At 40.7% G+C, this 8800-nt stretch overlaps 1 pseudogene; it reads right to left on the bottom strand.

Annotated features, from left to right (window-relative positions):
- Positions 1 to 5557: 5557 nt before the first annotated feature.
- LOC109551996 (transportin-1 pseudogene) lies at positions 5558 to 8355 on the bottom strand (annotated as a pseudogene).
- Positions 8356 to 8800: the final 445 nt, after the last annotated feature.

The raw sequence follows: 8800 nt of genomic DNA on the forward strand, positions 1-8800 counted from the left end.
GCTATAAGGGGTTCAAAGTGGAGTGATGCACGAGAGCCTTAGTCTTTCTTTCAGCCATTAATTGTTGGTCAGTTTCACACTGGAATATGTGACTTATTCTGGGGTGAGTGGGGAGAATTTGGTTTACCTGTAACTGTGGTTCTGTCACTGTGCTGAGTTTGAGAATAACAAATGTATAGATAACTTCCTGCCAACTGTGACAGTTTCAAGATAGACAGTTCTTGAGCATTAGGGGTCAGTAGATTGCTGATGCAGTGATGATCAGATTTCACATATTCACTGTTGAGGCTCCTACTTGCTTATTTATTTAAATTTTATTTTATTTTTTGGCTGCACTACCCGGCTTGCAGGGTCTCAGTTCCCCAACCAGGGATTGAACCCGGGCCCTCAGCAGCGAAAGCGCCACGTCCTAACCACTGGACTGCCAGGGAATTCCCATCCTACTTGCTTTTTTAAAACAAACAACCTTTCTGACTGTGTGAAACCACATACCAGTCACTTGTTCCAGCACAGATTCACATTTGCTGTTTCTACTGGAATCTTCACTATTTACATATAAAACACTATTTAGAGTTGCAATGTGTATAATACTTTTTTTTTTTTTTACCACTTTGAGGATTCTATGAAAGGCTTCATACAGCTATGAAGATTCAGTGGAAAGAAATAATATAATCATCACTTAAGTAACCAGAGCTGTTGGAAATTAAAGATGCTCTGTCAAGATTGTAAAATGAACTTCCAATATCTTCAGCGTTAGACAAAAAAAAATTGCCCAAGACTACATTGAAGAAATAATGACACCCAAGTTAGAGACTAGGGAATAGTGACTATGTAGGTCATCACTGTCTGGTGGGTACCATGCCAACAGGACACCAGAATTAAGTCTGGTATTGTGGTTAATAGAAATTCAAAGGTAATCTAGATTTTTAAAAACTAAATTGGTTTGAGAAATTGCTTTAATTCATGAGCCAGGCAACTTCTCTGATATGATGTCAACAGTCTATATATTATGCTTATACTTCAGGGTTACAATCTAATTAGTCAACACTAGATCTTTTAGGAAGATACAATCATGGAACTATCTTTCATAAGGATATGGATACTCTTAATTTTTTAAATTAAATTATGGATTGAGGGGATTCTGACCTGTGGAAGGTCACATCAATCTTATTTGAAATGTAACCCTGGTCAATTCCTCTTCATTGTTTTTCGTGATCTTTGTGTCCTCGGGGTTTGACATAATGACTGAACATAGCAGATACCCCCAGAGTGCTCAGTGATTATTCACTGAGTGAATAAATGAATACATTGATCAGGCAGCAAGGTATGGTGGAAGGAGCATGTGCATTGGAATCAGACAGACCTGGATTCCAATTCTGCCTCTGCATATTATTATGCTATTGTGTGACCTTGGCTGAGTTTCTTAAGCTCTCTGATTCTCGGCTTTCTCAAGTGTTTAAAAACAGGAGACAGCCTCAGAAGAATGGCAAAAATGACCCTATCTCACAGAGTTCTGGGTTTTAAAAGAGGGGTCCCTCTGTGGAAGCTCCTGATAGATGGTTCAGAAATGTTCATCTCTCTTCCCATACTGGGCTTCTCCACTTGGTAGAGATTTTAATATTCAGAGAAGGAGTTAAATCTACCAAGTGGGTTGGACGCCAACAGGGTTAGATTAAAGCAAAATGACTGTTGCAAACCTGAGAACGAGAAACTTTAATTTTTTTCCAAAACAGTTCTCATCATTATTCAACACATAAGGAAGTAAAATTTGGTGGCTTGCACTTCTCCATTTCATCCAAAGACAGAACACAGAATGTGCCGACACAACAGCGGGGGTCTGCAAACTTCTTCTGTAAAGGACCAGATGATAAATAGTTTTAGCTTTGTGGGTCATATGGTCTCTGTCACAACTATTCAAAAGCAGCATAGACAATATGTAAATGAATAGGCATGGTTGTATTCCAATAAATCTTTATTTACACAGATTGGCACTGAGCCAGATTTGGCTGCACTGTCTGTATAGTTTGCAGACCCCTGTCCCACAGCAGCAACTTTCAGCTAAATATAAGAATCAGGAAAGGTCTGTCTACTTTGTTTCTGTTTATCTTTGAGGACAGCACCCATATCCAAGGTGAACGTCTATCCTTTATATGATACTAAGACGAACAGGAAGAATTTATTTGAGGCCAACTGAATCACTAATATATTTATTTAAAATTTTTATGTAAGACAATTTGAGCCCTAACTGAGGAATTTCTTTATAACATGCGCAATTTCAGTGTGGCCCATACATAGGCATGAACCATACATCACATTTTGCAAACGTGCTTGTGTATATGTACAGCTTTAACTGTGTGCCTGTGTGTTTTATTCTGGAATCTTAGGACTGGATATCATTTACTTATTATCTCTTCCTTTTTTTGAGGGCAAGTTTGGTAATTCAAGAGAGATTACACATATTTTTGTACTACAGTCTATCTTTTTCAGACTTAAGCCCAATTTTTCTAGCTTTTATGCCTAATTATAGGCAGTGTTCTGAGAATGTCATGTCCTATGATACTTGAAATCTTGCCCTGAATCTGCTACTATACCGTAAGGGCTGGAGGATATTTCAGACTTACCTTTTATTACCATTCCACATTTGAAGATCATTTAGTAGTTTTGCAAGTGAGTTTGTTTTTATTGCTATAATACAGAAACAATTATCTGCATCTTGCTTTTTACCGCACCGAGTGCCATATTCTTGGGCATCAGGAGGGCCCAGATGGTAAGTTTAGCAGACATCGGAAATAAACTGATTCGTTTAAAAGCAGGGGCTTGTATCCAGAAAAAGTGGTATCGTATCTTTGATATATTCCTGAAATCATGTATACACACAGCTGACACACAGTTATCTGAACCAGAGTGAGAAGAGTGATCGTATGCATTCATGTCCTCCACAGGAAATCCTTCATTTTATCTTAGGCAAGAGTTTCGACTTCTTCCTTGATTTTTGTTTCTTTGGCCATGCCGCTCGGCTTGCGGGATCTTAGTTCCCTGATCAGGGTTCAAACCTGGGCCCCAGCAGCTGAAAGCAGTGAAAGCGCTGAGTCCTAACCACTGGACCACCAGGGAATTCCCTGACTTCCTTGTTGAAAGAAGTCTACTGGAGTGAGTGGACTTGGGTCAAATGGGATGAGTCTGCTGAAGCCAACGGAGGCATTCTGACTGACTTCAATGTCGATAGGAATCACCGGCTGAATGGAATGTGCCACTGACTGGGTCACTTGTCAGTACTGGAGGGAAACCAGATTGACCATGATGCAGCCATTTCAACACCCTACTTTCCTATCTTCCTGCTGGTAGGGAGTTAGGGCTTGAATCGTGCATTGGCAGTTTACTTAGGGTGAGGAGATGATGACTGAGTAAGGGCTACACGGGGGCAGATGGAGCAGTGGATGGAAACAGATGCTGCCCGAGACAAAGCAAGGAATTTGCACTAGCTGGAGCCCAGAGCATCCCTGGGGGACTGGCAGGAGGTGAGGGCTGAGAGGTAGACAGTGAAACTGAGTCCCCCTAAAACGGAGTTCTCCTGCTAAGTTTCTATCCAAAGCTTTATTCCCTTTCTTCTCCCGCCCCTGTACCCTTCAGGATGGAGGAGTGTTAAAGAAAAGGTGGGGGCGGGTAACACTGAGCAGGTCCCTGTGGGCCCTTTCCAGATACAAAAGTCCACTGGGTCCCCTGTTTCTTGTTTGCAGAAAAAGGCTTTAGTCTCCTAGGCTTTTCCTGATTTCCAAAGTGGACTCAAGCAGTTACTAATTAGGGACGTGAGGGAATGCAGAAACAAAGGAAAAGCCGTCAAGCAAGAAAAGTAAGGATAGCTTAAACAATAGTTCAATGATAAAACAGAGCCCGGGTTCCTCCTCAAGGAATATGCATAATAATCTGACGCATATCTGGTTTTTTTTTTTAACTTAACAACGATTTATTCACAGAAATACATGTAAGTAGAGAAAAATAACAGAAAAGCTAAACAAATGAAGAGGATCCAAACCAACTTTCACTCTGTAGCTTTTTACTTGCACACTGTGTGCATATATCTAGGGCACAGAGGGCCACCAACATGTGCCAGTACAGTGTAGGAACCCTGCCTTACATCCATTAACTTAAACATATCTTTAAGATCCTGCTTTGAACCAAAAAAGAAAGCTTAGAAGGCAATATGTTGAGTGGGAATAAACGCTGAAATATAGCAATCATGTCTTCAACTTCTACAATTGTGTTTATGTGCCAACTAACATTTATGCAGCCTCTTACAGATCCTTTACCATGTAATTTAAGTTTTAGAAGTTTTGATAAAATCACTAGTAGTATATAGCCATGCAGAAAGCACATCACACTGACAGCACAGAGGCAAAGATGTTGCACAGGCATATCAGCTTTCCACATTGTGCAGGTCACACACAATACAATATCAATCTTATTCCTAACAGATCCTAAAAAGATATTTCAAGGCCTAGCTGTAAACTACAGTACTTTATATCTGTATTCTTAATAAAAATAAAATCCACAAATCTTAAAAAGGAATTTTAAATGCAGGGCTATATTGAATTGGTAAACTGCAACACAAACTGGCGCAACAGAGGTAACTGAATACCAATCTCGCTCTATGTGATGCAAGCATGCTACTTTCCCACTAATTTAAAGTACTTTCAATCCCTATGAGCCAGAATGCATGCCTGAACCTTAAACTGCACTTTAAAAATGACCTCTTGGTTATAAAGCAGAAACTAACACACCATTGTAACGCAATTATACTCCAATAAAGATGTAAAAAAAAAAAATTCCTTTTAATAAAAGGTTAAAGGCACAGTGAAACAATGAAAAAAAAAATGACCTCTTGGCCGAGAAATTAAATCTAATGAAGTACAACCATCAAATTATATCCACTACATTAACGTCTTAATGCAAAGTCAAGATGTCAATCTTTAGTTTGATATGTCCAACCCCATTTATTCCTCCCTCCCTGCCCATCCCACAGAGGTAAAAGGAGTGACTCATTTGGCATTTCACAGGGTGCTTCATTGTTTAAATTTGTTTTGTTTTATTTCCAACGTTTTGGGGTACCTTAAATTGTAACTTCCAAGAACCTGCTTCTACTATGGGTAGGCAAGCTGATTTTAACTCTTATTAGCTTTCATTTGTGTAGTTCTTCATCAGTATGCAAGAACAAGTCCCCATCATGTGGGAAATTTTATAAAAACCTTTAAATTAAAAAAAAAAACTTTACTGTTTTCTAATCCCCATTCTTAGGCTTCCTTTATTGTGCTATAGAATTTTTCCTCTTTCTCATCCCTATGCATCATTTATATGGTTCTTGTTTTGGTACAATTCCCCACAATATTCCAGAATGTATTGTGAGTAGATTGAATAACTTTTTCTTTTTTTTTTTTGCCTCTTCACATCTAGTGCAGCGTTGTAATTGGAGACAGATTTCCACCCACAAAGGCTCCAGATGTTAAAACAGCGACTTAATACAGCGACGACAACACCTCCCTCCAGCCCCTCCCACTAGGGCTGGGACTGTACTGTATTCCTTACTGGTTTACCCTTCCTCCCTGTAAAGGGTAACATCTTCCCTGGGTGCAGAGGCTCCCTCATAGTCTCCAAGACTGAAGGACCCCTAATTATGGGACTGTAGCATAAGTGTATGAGATTAAACACCATAAAAAGCTGCAAGACGCTCTTTTAAGGGAAGTGGAAACTGGTCAGAGAAATGCCTCCAATTTTCATCCCCAACTTGATTTTTAAATCCATGAAGGATCTTACAGAACATGTCTCGCAGATCATCTTTTGGATTAATCCATGATGCAAGAGCATCACAAAAAAATATAAAATCTTGGATTACTCCACTGGGATTCACACTGATCATGGTACAAATCCCACAAAATGCTGAATCCTTTTCCTCATTGTTCCTTATGTTTCTCAGAGAGGCGCACCAGGGTCTTAATAAACTGCTGTAGCATGGGAGCCACCTCTTGAGGACAAACGTAACCAAGACGACCAATTGTTATTGCTGTATTCTCTAACAACGTCTTTGGTGTGTTGGGTCTGGTGCAAAACTGGTGCAACACCATAGGAATATAAGGCTGCATCTCTATGCCCATTTGAATGGAGATTTCTCCAGTTGCCCATGTGGCATTATTGCAGACTGAAATGAACTCTGGATTTAGGTAGGTTCCCAATATTGTCATGAAATCAGCTATACAAGGCTTAACATGCTGGAAGCAAGCTTTTGTCAGGTCACCTAACAGGGCGAAGGAATTCTGTCTAACCTCTGGCATTTTATCCTGCATGCACTGATACATTAGTGTTAGAATGTTACTTCGGGCTACTAGCTGTTCAATGTTGCCTCCAAGTCCTTCAGCCAGGCCACTGAGTAAATCAAGAGCCACTATCATAAAATCTTTATCTGGAGCCTCATACTGATCTCGTTGAGCACTGCTCAGCATTGCTTGTGCAAGAGTCTTCTGTACTAGGTTTACACAACGCTGATACACAGGTTCACAGTATGGAAGGAAGCCAGACTGCAGGGCTGTGGCAACTGAAGATAGGCACTCAAGTAAAAGGAAGAGATCTTTATCTTCATCCTTTAACATGTTCCATTTCTGGATCAGTGGAGGCATTAGCATCTGAATATATTCAGGTTTGTTTAAGTGATGTCCTACTGAATCTGCTAACGTTCCTGTGGCATCATAAAGAATGAGCAGGTTTTTATGCTGGTATTTACTAAATGCAAAGACCAAGGTATCAAGTATATAAGCAAGGTGAGGAACAAGTTCTGTACAAGCCTCCTCTTCCAGAGTAGCAAAGGCACTGCAGGCAGCTTCTTGTACTCTCTTGTTACTATCCAGGATACGTTTTAGCAGTTCTGTCATTAATGGCTTCAGGTATGTGTCTGAGGGCTGGCTGACTACCCCGTGTGCATAGCGGCTAAGAGTCCAGCACGTTATGAAACGCACAAGAGACTTTTTATCAGAGAGGCACTGAATAAGGTGAGGAATGAGCTCAGATTGGTAGGGAATCATGCCCAGCATGCAACCTTCAGCAAATGCTCCTAAAACCAAGATGCCTGATTCTTTAACAACCCATTCATGATGAAAAAGTAATTCTTTCAAAAGGGGCAAAATATGTGGCAAAAGCTCATCACGATACACATTTGCAAGAACATCTAGGGCAACCGCAGAACATTTTCTTAGATTCCAGTCAGAAATCGTATCATCATCATCAATTTCATCGTCATCATCACCTTCCTCTTCAATTCCATCTTTGTCATGCTGCTGAGCCACTGTCCTTGATCGATGAAAACGTGGCCTTGTATCCTGTTCACTATCAGGAATTGTTTCATCTTCTTCAACATCACCCTCAAGTAGGATAATATCTATATCTGAGTACTTCATGCCCTTCACTAACACAGGAATCAACTTAGGAAGATGGCTTATGAGTACATCTTTGCATATTGGTTGCTCAGCCAAAGTAAGCCAAAATTCGCAGGCTTCTAAAGCCACATTTTCACCTTGATCTTGGGGCCTCTGTAGCATGTACTCAACTATATTATGCATGTGAGGAGGCAGGCGATCCATTCGAACTTCAAGCAATATCACAAGTGCCTGGCACACATTTTTCTGTACCTCTGGTTCTTCATCACCAGCCAATGCAAAGAGATTCTCAATAAAGGAATCAAAGTGCAACATCACAGCTTGAGTTCCACTGATGATAAACTGATTGACACATGCAACAACATGAGGCCTTATTTTTGGACTACTGTGCTTGAAGAACTGTAAAAATTTAGGAATCATGATGTTGAGAGGAAGATCTAAAACATCACTATCTAAAATCTCAGCAGAATCTTCACAAATCTTCTGAAGGGCACCAAATGCTCCCTCACAAGTGTTGTAATCTTCATAATCCAACAGGCTACAGAGTTTTGGTAGGAGGTCAGGCCAATTCTGCAGTTTTCCCTTGGAGGCTATAGTTGTAATCAAAATGCCTACAGTAGCTCTAATCAGAGGAGAGGAGTCACCAATATTGTTTAAACATTCACTCTTAATAAAGTCTGTTACACCATTTGGGAAATACTGAAAGTGTGCTTTCACGTTATTCTTCAATATGAGACCACTCGATGATCTTGTGGGTTCATCTTCAGATTTTAATTTTGTAAGAACAAAAATCAGGTAGTTGTTCAAGTCTGGATATTGATTGAGTTGTTCCAGTTTCTAGAATGGTTTTCTGGATGGTGGTGTCGGGGGACTGGGACTCCAGCAGCTGCAGGATCTGCTGAAGCCCTTGCTCGTCAGGTTTCCACTCATACTCCATCTTGGTTTGCTGCCTGGGGCGCCCTGAAGGAAGTCTGGGATGGTGAAACCCAGGGGAACTGATCCTAGCAGCTGGGCCGCTAATGTCTGTTGCTGCTGCCGCCATGGCCACCGAGCACAAGGAACCGACACATATCTTTAAATTGTTCTGCAGAAACTGAGACCAACTACCCAGATGGAGGATGGTGACTACATGCTGACCTCAAGCAAGTAGACCCCAGACGAGTTGGAACCAGAAGGTTGATGATTAAGATTCCTGAAACATCACCCTGTTACCTTACCACCAACTAATCAGAAGGAAGTCCACGCACTGCAACCCTCATCCCAAATGTTGCCTTTGAAAACCCTTCCCTAAAATCCATGGAGGTGTTCAGGTCTTTTGATCATGAGCTGCCCATTCTCCTTGTGTGGTGTCCTGCAATAAACACTGTACTTTCCTTCATCAC

This window comes from Tursiops truncatus, chromosome 10 (genome assembly GCF_011762595.2).
Source record: "Tursiops truncatus isolate mTurTru1 chromosome 10, mTurTru1.mat.Y, whole genome shotgun sequence".
NCBI lineage: Eukaryota > Metazoa > Chordata > Mammalia > Artiodactyla > Delphinidae > Tursiops > Tursiops truncatus.